At 47.8% G+C, this 16,454-nt stretch overlaps 1 protein-coding gene across 7 annotated transcripts in view; it reads left to right on the top strand.

Moving 5' to 3' along the window:
* Positions 1-16,454, top strand: part of LOC144822547 (caspase-8-like) — a 235,519-nt gene that overhangs the window by 14,319 nt on the left and 204,746 nt on the right. For all 7 annotated transcript variants that reach the window (XM_078680206.1, XM_078680210.1, XM_078680209.1 and 4 more), the window contains 2 exons: positions 13,793-13,847; positions 14,636-14,687. The gene's annotated coding sequence lies outside the window, so the exon portion shown is untranslated. The remainder of the gene's footprint in view (positions 1-13,792; positions 13,848-14,635; positions 14,688-16,454) is intronic.

Below are 16,454 nucleotides of genomic sequence, written 5' to 3' on the forward strand. Positions count from 1 at the left end.
AGTAGCAGGAGTAGCCTAGTTGTTATACATGCATTGTTCTCCAGATGTCCCCCATGCCCAGCGCTTGCACGAAGAAGTGGAGTTTCCTGTCTAGGGCCTGGGACTTCCGCCTGGCAGTGGTTCTGTCTAGGCATTGGTTCGAGGGTCATATTAAAATCCCCTTCTACTATAGTTTGTGCCTGCAGTAATTCCAGAAGTAAACAACCAAGAGTTTGTAATGTATACATTTTTAACCCAGGTAGGACGTATAGATTTACCAGCGCCATCGTTTGTGCCTCCCAGTGCTGAGTGTCAAAGTGACCCAGGTCACCTGTCCATATTCTAATAACATGAAAAGTTATTGCACTCCTAGTCAGGATTGCAATTTTTTGGGGGCATGCCAACGTTTGGGTGGAGTTGTGATCCCTTCTTCGGGTAATGGATATCCGTGAATTTCTAGTTAGTCCCACACCTCTGCAGCTGTATCAAAGAAATTATATGATCCTTTTACTCTGAGCTTTGCAGCGAAGACAAGGCGTAAGGGAGTGCTAGGTGTCATAGAAGTTGCTCGACCCTAATGAAGGTTTGTCATTGTATTGTCGTGGTGTAGTCTTGGTAGATATTAACGTTGCTCCCATCCATCTTCCAGGGCCCATATATACTTGCCTTTTGTAGTATGGAATTTCTGTCTCGGAAATTGAGCAGTCTGGCTTCTGTGGCATGTGCTGGTGCCCCTGACTGTGGCGGTCTGCTGGTGTGCTCCACCATAAACCAGTGGGATGTTTTCCCTCCCGCACCACTGATGATAGCCAATACTCCAAGAATAGCTCTACGCTGGGTCCTTCTTTCCCTCCTGGGATTCCCACAAGTCAGACTTTATTCCGCCTGTCAATCTGTCCCCTCAGGTTACTTATCCTCTAGTGCCTATAATTGGGAGGTGTGGTCGGAGATTTCAGGCTGGGCCTGGGCTAGATGTATTCCACCTCTGTCACCCTCTCCACTAATTTTTTGTGGTCTGTCTATAGTATGGCCATGTCCTGTACCACTGTGTCTATTTTGTATTCTAGGGCCATTTTAATATCTTTAGTGGCTCCAGTATGATGGCTGTGTATGCCTCTAGTTCCTGCTCAACCGGTGCCACCATCAGTGTGTGTTTGTCTCCCAATTGCCCAAACATTTTTATTGAGAAAAGAAATAACATAAGGCAGCAATATGGCAGCGTATAAGTCCACAACATATGTGTACAGTTTTCAATACATTTGACACCAGAGCACGTTAGACACCCTTCCATTCCGTCAGACCAATAAGTTCCGGAGTATACAGTGTGAAGATCGTACAGAGCATAATAAACTCCCCAAACCAAGATGCACCCCCCCCCCGCCGACATCTGGCATACAAGTAACTACCTTATTCAGTACTGGGAGGGGGTATACCATCCACCTCAGTGGCATCCATCAATCTATCCCTTTCACAGTGCAGTTCTATAGTGGGGGACAAGCAAATGGTACCCCTGTATCTGTTCCACCCCTCCCCCTCCCCATTTGTAGTCCTATTTCTTGGGGCAGCCCCTATGTTTGAAGACATCTTTTTTGGCAAGCATTGCCCTGTCCATGTCAACTGCCCAATCGTGTAGGGTCGGAACCGTCCCCACACCCCACTTCTGGGCAATGTCACGCTTTGCAATGGCCCACCCAAGCGAGGCCCATGTTTACTCTATTTGCGTTAAGTCAGTAGCTTCCCAGATATTTAAGAGGCACAATTGGGTGGAGGCCTTAAGGGATTTACCACCTGCCCTCTGCATTTGTTGCATGACCCTGCTCCAGTACTGTTGCACTATCGAACAGTCCCAGAGAACATGAAAGAAGGTCCCTGGTTTGTGACATTGCCAGAGGCACAGGGGGTCAGTCCTCCTACCTATCTTGACCAAAATCCCCCCACCGTCTAGATATACACGGTGCAGGATCTTCAGTTGGATCAGGCGCAATCTCATAGGGATAGCCACTTCCTTGGGAGAGGCTAGAGCATAGCGCCAGTCCTCATCTTCTAAGTCTCCCAAAGTTGTCGCAGACGCCTTGAGGGGTCTGGGCGATTGTTAATTAGCTTTTTGTATGCGAGAGATATGGCCTTTTTGTGCATAAGGTCGAGTATCAGTCGGTCCTCCAGTGGAGAGGCCTCAGGGAGAGGGGCGTCTTTGGGCAAAGCTGCTTTGATTGCATAACCGATCTGCAGGTAGCGATAGGCCTCTGTCTGTGCTAGTTGATATTTGTCCTGTAAATCTGAAGAGGTGGCTATTCTACCCCCCCATCCACATGTCCCCCACTGTCGAGATACCTATCAGATCCCACTTATCAAAACCAGGGCATTCACTATGCTGCCCAAAAAAGGTCTGGTTTCCAAAGCGATGTGGACTTTGTGAGCTTGTTATGCCACCCCCATTTTTTTCTATTCACACCAAGCCAGACCTCCACTGTGCAGAGCCCCTGTCACCCACCCTCAACAGAATTAGGGCTGTGATCTAACCCCACTCCCTGGAGCATCAACTTGTGAGAGCGTGTGCATTCCGAGCATATGACCCCCCGCCTGCGATTTGAATATGATAAACTGTAATCAAGGGATAACACAAGAAACAACAATGTTAACACCACTGAGACAAACCATAGCGGCAATCTGGACATTTGGAGTATACAGTCTGTTCGAGAACAAGTGCAGGGCTATCAACGCCAGATCAGTCTGCTCCCCTCAGGTCATTGTTTGAAAGGTCAAGTTGGCCACTGAACAGTGCGCGACATCCTCAACCGCCAATCCCGTTCGTGGGACCAAGGGCAGAAAGGTGTGTCGTCTAAAGACAAATACGATAAGTTCACCCTCCTCAGAGGCCGGCAAAAATGCAGAAGTGAACAATGAGAGGCTCATACAGCCCTGGAAAGCCAGAACGTGGTGGAGTGTCATTAAGGCACAGTTTGTCCGTCGAGATTCGGCCCAGCAGACCCCAGCGAACAAAGGCCAATTAAACCGATGTCAAGCCACCAGACCGTACCCATTTGGGCTCTGCTTTGCCGAAGCATCACCCGGCGGAGACTCTGTCTGCGGGCTTGATCTGTCGCCGTTGGATCTGTCGCCAGCAGACCTGCGACAGCTTTTTTCAACTTTTCTCCAGCCCTCAAGCCAGTCCCAGGCATCTTCAGGTCTAGTAAAGAACCACACCTTCCCCCTCAGATTCCACATGCATCCTGGCAGGGAAGAGCATGGTGTGTTTGATGTTTTGACCCCGCAGCGCACGCTTCACATCCAGGAAGCTGCAACGTTGTTTCTGGACCCGTAGGGTGAAGTCCGGAAAAATTGCGACCTTGCTGTTATCTATGGATAGCGGCGGAGCCGTTCGTGCCGTTTACAGGATAATGTCTCTGTCGCGAAAATTGCCAAAAGCGGTTGAGGCGGCGCGCCAGGCCTGGCTCTTCCCCCCGGCACCTGATGTGCACTTTCGATGGAAAAGTGTTGAGATAGTCCCTTCGGCTGCAGAAGTTTGAGGATCAGATCTTCGACAAAGAGATCCGCTGCTGGCCCTTCGGCCTGTTCCGGCACTCCCAAAATGTGGATGTTGCGTCGCATACGGCCTTCATAGTCGTCTAGTTGCAGAGCCATGGCTTCCTGGGAAGTCTGGAGGTCGGCCACCTGGCATTTGAGGAGGTCAGTGTCTGCTGTTGGGTCCTTGGTCACACTTTCCACTTCACACACCCGTTCTGCCATCTTCTTCATGTTTGCTCTAAAGAATGAGACCGCCCGAGGCGACGGAGTCTATACGGCCTTTAGGGAGGTGCGCACCGACGGGATAACAGCAAGGGCGTCCTGTAACGTGGGGTCTGGTTGCTTCCCGCTAGATTCGGGTGCGGGTTGCTTCTCATCTTGGCCCTCTGCCATGCATACTTCTGAAGCTTGGTCTGAAGTCTCCCATGTCCGCTACAGCTGCTTGTCATGATGGTGTCGTAGGGTGTGGCTAGTCAAAGACTGGGTCCGAGACTAGACGAGTTACTCACCGCCGCCTGCTTATGAGACCAGCTCACAACGGCCTGTCAATTTCCGCCGGTCAACCCCAGACACAAGTGGGCTTTAGTTCCAAAGAATACCACACCTGCAAGGGAGGGGCGGGCAGAGAGTGTGAGTGACCCGCTAGGGGCTACACCAGCCGGGCAGGTCCCCAACTCCACGTCTGCACCGTACTGTCCAACAAGTGATGGGCCCAGTATAGGATCAAGACAGTCTTATTCCCAGTCACACACCATGAGGTGGTGCGTCTGCAGCCCAAGCAGCCAGCACCTGAGGTCGGTTGTGGCTCGCCATAATCACTGCGCCCGCCTTCAGCAATGCCCTGTGGCGCGGGCTCTGTAGGAGGCTTCAACACTGGGTGGGGAACTGCGTACCGCGATTCGCCCCACACCACAGCAATTCTCATTCAAAAGTACTGGAGCCCCCAGCAATATCAAGAAAGTTTACAAACAGGGCCCAAGGGGATCCTCTGCCCTGGCCCTGAATAAGGAATCGTCCTCCGTCCCCTCCACAGCCACGGCGTACAACATCTCAGTAACAGGGCCCAAGGGAGGCTGGAGGAGCAGGGTCCGCTGCCACCTTGTGGATTGCCCAGGTCTTGTGGGGAGGTGCACCAGAAGTCTACGCGGCCGGCACAGATGGTGCAAGGCTGCGTTTCAAAGTAGGTCAGCTGATGGGGCCTCTGGGGACCCGTGAAGCGCAGCAGCAATGAGGCCGAATGTAGCGGGGGATACTGGGTGCAGCGCACTCACCAGGGGGCTCACTGGCATTGACAGTCGCCGTCCCGGCCTCCAGCCGGGCCTCGGATCTCTGCTGCAGCCGCGGTGTCAAGTAGCGGCTCACAGCACCAATTAGCCTTGCAGCAACGTTCAGGCGCCGTCGATCAGCCCAATATTCAGCATGATGGTGGAGAGGAGCCTCGGGGTCAAATGCGTTCCGTAACAGGCGATTATGGCCGGGGCAGGTCTAGATAAAACAGATTAATCGGGAGTGGCGCGACGGAGCGAAGCTACCATGCGGCCATTTCCCAGTGCAGTTGGCCATGCCCCCCAAACCACAACTCTTGCAGCAATGAGGAGGGAGGGACTTCGTATCCCTGTCACCTTTGATCCTCTTGGAGACTTTAGTGGGCTCAGAGCATCTCAACCCCGGCCCAGTCCATGTTCCAAACAGCAGCGGTGGGGTCAATATTTATTGTTGGGACCACGCAGCCCCACCATCCTTGGGGCCTCTCTGGGTTCTGGCCAGCTTGTCTCGCTTCCACTTCTGATGGCCGAATCAAGGCAGCACAGTGACTGCTATCTTGGCCCTCTGCGCCACTTGTCCATTTCCAATCTCTCGCCGTATGACCCCTCACAGTGGTCGCTGCAACCGTATTGGTGCTCGTAACATGGGTACTCCGGAAATGGCCTATTGGCCGGTAGTCGAGTTATAGCTGTGGACTGCTTTTTTGGACACCCTAGGGGCTGTCTGTGCTGGTAGGATACCGCCAGCGACCCAGTCGGTGCCTGAGTGGCCTTTCTAGAGGTAGATGGGCGGAGGTATAACTCCCTTTCTCTTGCTGGGCTGGCCCATTAATGTATGCAGATTGAGCAGGGGCAGGGGGCCTGAGCAGAGGTGGTCTCACTTGCATTCTTGTGTGGCTCAGCAGTGTGAACTAATCTGTGCATTTAAAAAAAAATCGAAGTGAAGTTAATAAAACATGCCCCCACCCCCTTTCTTTTCATAAACCTTGCAGGGATTTGCGGAAAGGCAATACGCAAATGTGGGCCAATTTTTTGGGGTGTTCCCTGGCCGATTTTTTTATCCCAGCCCAACCATGTCCTCAGGGCCCCTCAGCTGTGCCTCTGCACTCTGTCATAGGCGAGGTTGTCCGGGGGCACAGAGAGATTGCTGTTACGTCTCTCAGGTGCTGGAGCTCGGTGCTCACACTGCCGCCTCCATGCTTTCCTGGACACGCCCCTGGGGGCTTTTTGTAATTCCTTGAAATCATTTGAAACCCTTGACGACTGTTTTCTTCACTCTCTTCCAGCTTCTCTGGTTTCTTTTAGCAAACCAATTAAGGGGTAGAATCCTGGAGATGAATCTACGGTAGTATCCTGCTAGCTCAAGGAATGTTCATCAGTCTCTTTGTTTGAGGGATGGTACCTGCAGTATGTCCGCTGTTTTCTCAGTTTGGGGGGTGGATAAGTCCTTTTCCCAACAAATACCCCAAGTACTTTACTTGTTTGGCTGCTAAATGGCATTTTTGAGTCTGCTTTTAAGTCTTACTTTTTGTAGAGTTCAGAGGACGGCTGTGAGGTGACCTAAATGTTCTTCCCAGTAATGGCTGTGAATGATCATGTCCTCTATATAGGCTGCAGCATATTGGGCGTGGTGTTGGAGTAAGCTGTTCCTCATCCTTTGGAAAGTGGCAGGAGCCACATGAAGTCCAAAGTTAGAACGGTGAATTGATATAGCCCCCAAGGTGTGGAAAATGTGGTTTTCACTCTGATTCAGGAGTATTTGCCAATACCCTTTACATAAGTCTAGAGTACTGACGTTTTGGGCTCGTTATAGTCTTTCTACCATCGCATCGATACGGGAAAGGGGTACACATCAAACTTAGATATTTTATTTATCTCTTGAAAATCTTTACAGAAACAGATTGTGCCATCCGGTTTAGGGACTAAAACCACTCGCAAATTTTATTCGCTCATGGAAAGTTCAATCACCTCCATTTGTAGCACCTTTTGCACTTCCTCCTTTATAGCTTTGCGTCGAGCCTCTGGTATATGATATGATTTTAACCTGACTCGCTTTACAGAATCCGTAACTAAGCAATGGTGAATTATGTGGGTGTTACTGAGAATTGTGGAAAAGACCCCCGGCATGACTTTAAACCACCCAGCAACTCCTGTCGTTCTATTCTGCTCTACTTTTGATCTATACATTGGAGGTCCTCTGTTGCTAGGTCTCCCTTCCCCGGGAATAGCCTGGGGTTCGGTCTTTCCCATTTTTTCAAAAGGTTTACATGGTAGATTTGTGATTCCTTTTTTTGTGTGTTAACCTCAAACCTGCAGGTGACTGGAGTTAGTCTTTCTAGGATTTTGTACAGATCCTGCCACTGGCTCAGCATCTTATTCTCCAAGACGACGTAGTCCCTGGTAGAAAATGTTCTGGGTTTAGCCTCCTTTTTTTTTTTTTTGTGTCCTCATTTTTCGCCCTTGGTGATCAACTAGTAGCATGTGGAAATGAGCTTACTGTCTCAGATAAACTGGAAGGAGCTCCGAGGAAAGCCGCCCTAATTGCCCCACAGTAAGTAATGTCATAATCCAACTAAGCCACTTTGGAGCAACCATTTGGGATACATGCTGCGTTCATATACCCAATCATACATTACTTACAATATATTGGGTATAGTCAAGTAAAAGAAAAGAGGGTGCCAAGCAGCGTAATCATTGGACCTTGGGAAAAAAAACCAAAAAAACCCCCCAAGACCAGAGCAAAACCAGTTACCAATTTAGTAGTCTCCAAAAGTTTCTCTTGCTTTGGTTTCCTGATCTTAAAAGGTCCATCTTTGATGTTTGTAGTACCGACATTCGCCAGTCCAGCAAGGTTAGAGGTAAAGGGTCTTTCCACTTCTTACATATTTCCCTCCTTGCCAACAAAATACAAAAGAAAAGTAAATTTTTTGCTGGGCCATGAAACTCCGAAGAAATACCAAAAATAACAAGAGCAGGACATAAGACTAGTTGGGATCCTAAAGAGTTGGATATTGAAATAGAAACAGCGTCCCAAAATGGTGTTAGAAGTGGGCAATCTAAGAACATATGTAAATCTGAGGCCTCTGCCAAACCACATTTAGGGCATAAAACCGGCAAATTGTCCGTGAACTTCGATATACGTTGAGGTGAATAGTAGGCCCTATGTAATGTAAACAAGTGGTTTCGGCGTAACCAAGATGGTTTTACAATGTTCCACATGATTTTAAAAGATTCATACCACATATTCTCCACGCTAATATCGGTTATATGTGTAGACCACAGCTGTTCTGGTAGTAGGAACTCACCCTTGACTTCATCCAGTAAAAGATTGTACCAGCATGAGATTTCTTTCTTGAATGGGAGCCTATCTGTTAGGAGAGACACCAGTGTGCTGTCCCCTCCCAGCTGAAATCTGCCTTTAACAGAGGGCCATGCATGTGCCCAGCTTTGCATTTGAAGGTATTTGAACCTAGAGAGCCGAGACCCCACTTTTGATTTTAATACCTCCCATGGCAATAGGCTTCCCTCAACAAAGATATCCCCCCAGACTACCATACCTGACTCACGTAAGGGTGTTGCAAGACTATCTAAAAGCCAACTCGGGGAGCCAGGAGAGTTCCATAATGGAGCTTTAGCAGAGTAGTAGTCAATTCTAATGGTACGCCTAAGTTTAGCCCATGTTCTACATGAATCTCTAAGCACCTTTAATTTTATTTTCTTTAAAAAGTTAGGATCCCCAAATTTAAACAAAAATTCATGGTCAGCCACCCTTTCTCCTCTTAGTAATGCAGCAAACATGTGTCCACAAGCCAAATTTATAGGGGATTTCAACAACATCCTAATATGGGACATTTGAAAGGCCCACCCGTAGAGTTGTAGGTCAGGGGCTGACAAACCTCCCTTCTCTCTACGTCGCCTGATCTTCTTCCTGGCAATTCTCGGGTTACGATTATCCCAAATAAAGGAGCGCATGTCACCTTGGAGCTTAGCTATCATCATGGGATTAAAAAAAAGAGGGATGGTATTAAATAGAAATGTAATCTTAGGCAAGATCATCATTTTAATTAGGTTAGATCTACCCAATAGAGATAGTGGGAGTGTAGACCTGGATTTCATTTGTCTGCGGCATTCTTTAGCTATAAGCGAGAAATTTGCTGGAACTATCTCGTCTATGTTTTTATATATATTCAGGCCTAGATATCGAAGGACTGAACTTGTCTGAGCTCCTGCTACGGGCTCGGGGTCATTCCAGGCCATAATATCTGTCTTGTCTTCATTAACTTCATAACCTGATACCTGGGTTTAGCCTCCTTATCATAATGTTCTTTCTGGCTGCTTTGATGTTGCTCTAGACTTTGCCTCATGATCTCTAGCATCACTTTCAAACGGATTCTTAAGTGACTCACGTACACAAGAATAGTTAAGTCCTCTCTCTCTTTCTCCCATACCTTGCGGACCTGGTCCAATACATTCCAGAGTTTCCGACTAAGTAACAATTCAAATATCCAAGCTATTCTGCTCTTTGCACCATATGGCAAACCATGCCGCAGGGAGCATTTGATCCCACTTTGTTTTTTATCGCTAGTAGCTTCTACAGGGTGATTTTTAAAGTGGAATTGTATTGTTCCAGCAACCTGTTCATCTGGGGGTGATAAACTGCATTTTTTATTTGTCTCACAAGTTTAAACGTGAATGGACTTCCCTGGTCAGTGAGTATTTTGTGGGGAAACCCTACCCTGGAAAATATTTCTATTGTGTGGCCGTAACTATTTGGGTGGTGTTGGGTTTCCATAGCTGAACTGCCTCGGGATACCTCGTTGTGTAGTCTACCATGATGAGGATAAACTGATATCTACTTCTCAAAGGTAATATGGGACTTATAATGTCCATTCCTATCTTGGAAAAGGGTTCCTGTATAATAGGTAGTGGATATGAAGGGTCTCTCGACGGTCTGTACCTTCTACTTTTCTGACATATGATATAGTCCCTCCGGTATTTCTTCTCTTGGCTAGGCCAATAGAACTGGTCTAATATCGTCTTCTCTGGTTTTTTTCCTTGTCCGAAGAGACCCTCTAACACATGGTTATCTGCTAGGAAAATTACTTGTTCTCTAATGGTTACGGGGACTAAGAGCTGTTTTGGTTGAGACCTCCCTCCCTTCCTGTATAACAATCCGTTCCTTTTGAAGAATCGGGGACCTTCATCCTGGATTTCCTTCTCTTCTGCTTCCTTCGCTCAGGCTTCTCGCAGGAGTTTATCCTCGCATTGTGCTGCTTTAAAATTCTTATCTTTATAGGTAGAAAGAATTGCCTTGATTCCATGTTTCTCTGCCCTTTTCTGGCTTTTGCTTTTTTTTGTTCAGGTAGGGGTCACTCCGTGCCTTCCTTTCCTGAAAAAGGGGCTCCCTCCCAACAATTGTCCCCCCTCCCTCCAAGAGTCTGTACCAGTGACTCGAGCTTCAGATATTCAGTATCCACAATGAGCGGTTCTGACCATTCCGGTATCAAGCCCACTTGTAGGGTAATGGGACTCTCTCCTTTTAGTTGAATATACACCTGAACTACAGGATATTCTTTCTTGTTTCTGTGAGAAGTTGGCCTGATATGTGATGTCCACTATTCTAGTGGGCACCTTGTATCAGTCCAAACAACTCTTATGGCGATGGTTGTAAAGTCAACCTTATAGACCAGCTATCCTAGTGGTAGCATGGACAAAGCAGTCTTAGGCTAAACTCAAGAGAGCATGTGAAGCCAGCTGTTTTACCATATGCAATCCCTTTTAATACCAAGTGAAAGGACACCACACAGGTTATATATATATATATATAAAATATATGTATTTATTACTAAATTAATCCTCTGAACTCTTTATGAGGTCAGAGGCACAAGCACATAACAAGATACTCAATTATAATACAATAAGTTGCACAAAATACAGTAATGCCCTAGGGGCACTTCGAACCATATACTAAAATAGTGGTATAAGAACCACGTCCCGAACAAAGGATAGGCCTAGGGCCTGGAGAATCGCTGGGGCTACGCTGTACTACCAAAGGATAGGGAGCAGGAGGCCCACGGGATGCGCGTGCAGTGTCTTTACACACACGCGAGTTACCATAGAGTTAGAATGGGAACGAAAGAATTGCAAACTAGTTCTTTTTGGTCACTTCCAGATGGACAAGGAGAAAGCTACTTGAAAGTTAGACACTAGGATAGTAAATACCCACAGGAGCACCGAAGTACTCGCGTTACCTCACCCACAGGAAGCGTTGCATAGGTGTCAAAGTGTGTCTGGTTTCGTCGCTGAATCCTATGGAGCCTTGAAGAAAGATGCTGCAGGCGACCAGGAGAGAAGTGTCCGGTTGGATCCAAGGGCGGATCGAGGATGAAGAGTACCTGAAAGCAGAGGGGACAGAGTCTGGGTCACTAGCCAGTGACCAGGAAGGAACCAGGCGATGTCGCGAAGCAATCAGGTGATGTCGTGAAGCTTGTCTCTGCAGCCACGTAGACCAGGAGGTGTCGACGATGACCATGAGCTGGATACGGACTGTCCCACGAAGGCTCTCGCTGTCGGCGGTGTCGGCTTCCGGATTGGAGTCAACAAGCCTTGGCAAAGGCAACCCACGCAGGAATCGAAGATGGCTTACGGATCAGACCAGCAAGGTCTGATGGGCTTCTCCTTTTCAGGGAAGGAGGGGCCAGTCTGGAGCAACCAGACCAGCGGTGTAAATCAAAAGGTTCATCGCCACCGAGGCCACTAGCCAACGGGCAAGTGACCGGACAGACGCGTCGAGCAGGAAAATGCAGAAGGCCCCCACGCAGAACTCGTGGATTGTGGAGGGCTAATCTTCGGTGCAGTTGGTGCTCGGGGCTGGGACTTCTCAATCCCCAATGCACAACTTTGAGTGTGCCTCAGAAGTTGCACGGAAAGCAATTCGCTGGCAGTCCAAGATGGCCGGTCCCACGTCTCTCGTCTCCTCCACGGGTCTCAGCTCTGCTGTGACTGTGGATCGGGCTGTTGGAAGTCTGGAAGTCCAGGTCTTGTCAGGCTCTGTGCTCGGGCTCCGGCGGGAGCGGCGACAAAGCAAACCGTTGATCGCTTGATGGTGCCTGCTTGCACAGGGTGGTCACTCCTTGACCACAAGGGAGATTCTTCAGTCTTCTATCTTCAGGTAGAACGTCGAAGGTCCAGAGTTTCATTTCAGTCAGGATAAATCTAAAGTCTTGGGACTCAGCTCCCACCTATATACCAAATTTAGGGTCTGGATTACCTGCTAGGTACCTCCTATGGGTGGGACCAGGGAAGGGGGTGGTTACACCCCTTTCCCTTTGTCCAGTTTCGCGCCAGAGCTGGGGCTGGAGTGCCCCAGCACCGCTTTGAAACGGACTATGCATGGGACACCTGGGGTGCCCCAGGCAGTGTCACATTTCATTCAACCCTCCCTGCCCCAATACCTTATGGCCTGTCTGGGGTGGTGCTAGCACCTCCCAAGACAGGAAACCTATTGTCCAAGCATCCCTCGCTGGAAGGACTCCCAGCAGCAGGAGGTCAGACTTGTGTCTGTGGCAGCAGCATCCATTTTGTGATGCTGAGGCTCTGGTTAACTTTAACCGGGATTAGGAGGAACAACATGTCTTCTCCCTCTAGAAGGGTGGAATGCCACCCCGTCGCCAGAACAGGCGAGGGGGTAGTATTCAAAAGCGTATGACACCTTACACGACATGTTTTGATAAAGCCAAACCAAAGTTAGCATTCAACCGCGAGGATTATAATGCACTTAAGAGTATATGGTATGGCAATATCATAGAACAGCTATAAGGACATGGTTCCGAAAGCTGCAGACAGGCTCAGCTCATGCTAGAGCACCATCTCACATAAAACCAAGCACTCTGCCTTCAGGATTGTTAAGGCCTGCCATAGGAGTGACTTATAGGTGCATATGTGTCTATATATAATGGTAGGTATAGGAATACTATACCTAAGCAAGGGATGATTACACGACCTTGCCCCAGCTGAGTGATCAGCCAGTTGTGTCAGTTTGGATGGCCAGCCAGGGGTGGCATAAGATACGCTGCAGCCCCTGGTAGACCTTGGATGCACCTATGCCCTAGGTACCTATGGTACATTATACATGGGCTCATAAGGTGACCCAATCCAATTGGTGATGTACCTAAGGTACATGGAGTCCATTTTACAGTGAGAGCAGATAGCCTGGGGCCCTGATTAGCAGGATCCCAGGCCAACTAAGTCGAAAACCAGCTAAACACAAGGCAAAAAATCTGGGGTAACCATAGTCAGGTATCCACCTTCCTACAGTCTCCATAGAAGCATTGGACAGTAACTATTCCCTTTTAGAGGGGCCGATATCCCTGAAGGAGGCGTGGTCTCATTATGCCTGCAAACCCCCTCCCCTCTCTCCAGAAGGTCATTTATGGGTTTCCATTGACTTTCAGGGAACAATGATAAGGTATACTGGAATCGGGAATAGCATAAAATATGAGTCTGTACATCAGATTCTCCAATAGTTGTTTTCTAAGGAGAATAGCAAGCTATGTGGCCCAAGCCTCCACAGTTGAAACATTGAGTCCTGCAGGGATATGTATCTGACCTCCTCTCTGATCTGCAAGAGTTTGGATGGCTTTTTGAAAGGATTCTTGATCTTCCGTGCCTACTACCCCAGATTTCGCAAAAGTTTTTTCTAGTCGTTGTTGGCGATAGTCCACTTTAGCCACAAATTCCTCCATTTCCTCCAATCCCACTTCTGACACCACTTTGTGGAGGGATGGTACACCACTTTGTGGAGGGATGGTCTGAAATAAGGATTAGGAGGGTTTTCTAGTTTCCTTCTGGTGACTTTTAATGAGTGTATTTGAGTTACATAGAAGCGTATTGTTCCTTAAATATCAGGTAAAGAAAGCACTCCAACAAAACTCTCCTTCCATCAGTTTGTCACCCTCTTCTTCCTAGGCCTGTCACTCTGGGGAGTGATGCCTATTGTTAACACCCTTTCTCTTTCTTCGTAGGTCTGGCAAGGTAGTGCCGCCGACGGCGCTAAAAAAAAACCAAGAGAACATCCAGGTAAGTGTGCTTATAAAAAAACCCAACATAACTCTTCAAGTTCAAACTGTCAATGAGGGAGGTGATTCCATCTTAGTGGTTCTAAGATGTTCTACATTTCAGTTACCAGTGAATCTTGAGCCTGTCTTCCTTTTCCTCTTTCCCCTTTTCAACTTTGTCAGGGTGACCGGCTTACCTCCCTATTCTCACCCCCGGTGTTTATGCCCAGCATGTGATTTGGTACAGGGAGTAAAGTGAAATCGCACTAACCCGTCGCCACTAGCACCTTACCAACACTCTATTCTGTTGTCCTCTTAGTATGAATGAGAAGAACTAGTGTAGCACAGACACAAGCATCATGACCCCTGCCCCTCCTTGTCCATGATAGTGTTCTGTCCACAATCGCTCACCCCAGTAGCTCCAACTGTTGAGTTGTGGCGGGCAGGTGTGTGTTGGTCAGCAGAAACCACCATTCTTCAGACTAGTCAACTTCCTCCACCATTTCCTCGATACCAGCATCCTCACAGTTCCCCGTTTGCTCTGCTGCTTGGGATTTGCCCTGTTGGACCCCACTGGCTGGTTCCCTGTTGGCTCTCTTCTTGAAGTCCAGCGTTTTCCTTCAATCCGCCGCGTCTTTTTCATGGTCCTTTGCTTTGGTGTCCCTCTTCTGTGTCTCTTGCCTGTCTTTTCTCCTCTTGGCTTCACCCCTCTCCTCCTGTGTGCGGAAGTCTGGTTTTAGGGTATGCGGTTTGTTTTGTGTGTCCTTTCTCCTCCCTCTTTCCTAACTGAGGTCCTTTATTTATTTCTAGTCTAACTCCCCGCCAGGAGTTCTCCCCACGGAATCCTCGTCTAGTCAACCAGGTATGTGCCAATACTGGCCCTAGGCCTCTAAATTACATTGTCCAACTGTATTTGCTTCTTAAAAAAACATAGGTAGGAGAAAGATTGAATCTGTAATCCCCAGAACATGTGTCATGGCTAATAAAGATGATTAAGTACATTAGGCTACCAAAATTCGTTTTAACTTGAATTGAAACACTGTAGATACACAATGCTGGCAATAAGCCCACATGATAGGTGGGAGGATTCGAAGCGCCTCGCTAAGACTGCTTTGTTTTACAGCCCTCCTGTTCCATTGGTGCCAATAGCCATCTTCCCCTCATAGTTATTTACCCATAGCAAGGGGTCCATACAGCCCAATGGTGATTTATAACCATGGCATTCTTTCCCAAAGTACTTTTTATTCATTCTTTATGTTGTGATCATGCTGTACAGAGATCACAGCTCTATGATCCAGGGTGCCTATTTCCTATGCAATTGAAGTACTTTGTCACCACCCCTTATGTTGCGTTCAACATATTGTGACCCATGAAATCTTAAGGGAATGTGTGTCCATGCAGTGGATTTCATTGTGGTGAAACTACGTAGGGGAATGGAGATCCTTGTTTGCGATTGCTCTTACATGCCTCCAGATCCTATCCCAAGTGGTATGATCGTCAAACCAAGGGCGGTTTGTTTTCGCATTGAAGATTACAAAGCATTCTACAAATTTGCTGTATCTCTTTTTTGTCAAACCTGTTTTTATTGATTTTCAAACATTAAGCATGGCAATACATTCAATCAAATTCTCCCTTTATAGCTTCTGGTTAGCTATATCTTTGTACAGCGTTTATCTGATAATCAGGGTATTCTCTCCCTTGGATACATATTTAAGTAATACCGGGATGCTAATGAAACCTTCTTTCAACTTCTCCCCTAACTGAACCCTCCTCTATCCCACCCCCTTCCTGTTAAACGAAGTCCAATGAAAAAAACCTCTTTGGTAAAGTAATACCGCTAGTGAAATAAAAGAAATTAGCACAATAGACAGAAGCAACTGGGCCTGACAGGAGACTCGGGTGACGAGGGGGTGAGGACGAGTCTCGTTATTCGTACTCTAGTAGGAATGATTTCACAAATTAGAACTGGAAGAGGTGCGGTGCTCTCACCCTCGAGGGGCAGGCAATCAGTGGGAGCCCTCTAGATAGATAACTGATCAGGGGGCTACAATTGTTTAAAAAGTTTTTAAAGTCTCTAAAAAATGTTGCTAATTCTTTCCATAATGATTGCTTGCCACAGTCATGCAGGCCATTGTTTAAGGGCTGGGGCATCTTTCTTTTTCCAGGCTGCGGCCATTGCCGCCCTCAGACAAAGCCACATTTTGGCCCAGTCTGCTGTCGTTTGATATTTCAGGCATGTTTCGCACAGGCCTAGAAGCGTGAAGTCGGGGGAATCTGGTATAGGGTATCCCAGAATCTCTTTAATTTGGGCAAGGATTTCAGTCTAGTAGCCCACACCCTGGCCAACAGAGATCTGATGTGTTGGGAAGTATGTCTTTTAATTTGGAGGGATATAAGTACCAGTCAAAGAGTATCCCACCAGCCCCCTACATGGGCCCCATGATGCACATTTCCAGTTCTTGATGATCGTCGTCGTTCCCCCAATGCCAACTTTGTCACCCAGGCCTCTGTAAAAAAAAGAAAATCAAACCATAAAACAGATAATGTTAGGACAACGTGTCCTCAGTTCTGTCTACGCCAGTGGTATCCGTAGAGCATTGGAGGCAATATGGACCAATGTGACTTCAAA

The sequence above is a fragment of the Lissotriton helveticus genome, chromosome 3_1 (genome assembly GCF_964261635.1).
Source record: "Lissotriton helveticus chromosome 3_1, aLisHel1.1, whole genome shotgun sequence".
Taxonomy (NCBI): Eukaryota; Metazoa; Chordata; class Amphibia; order Caudata; family Salamandridae; genus Lissotriton; species Lissotriton helveticus.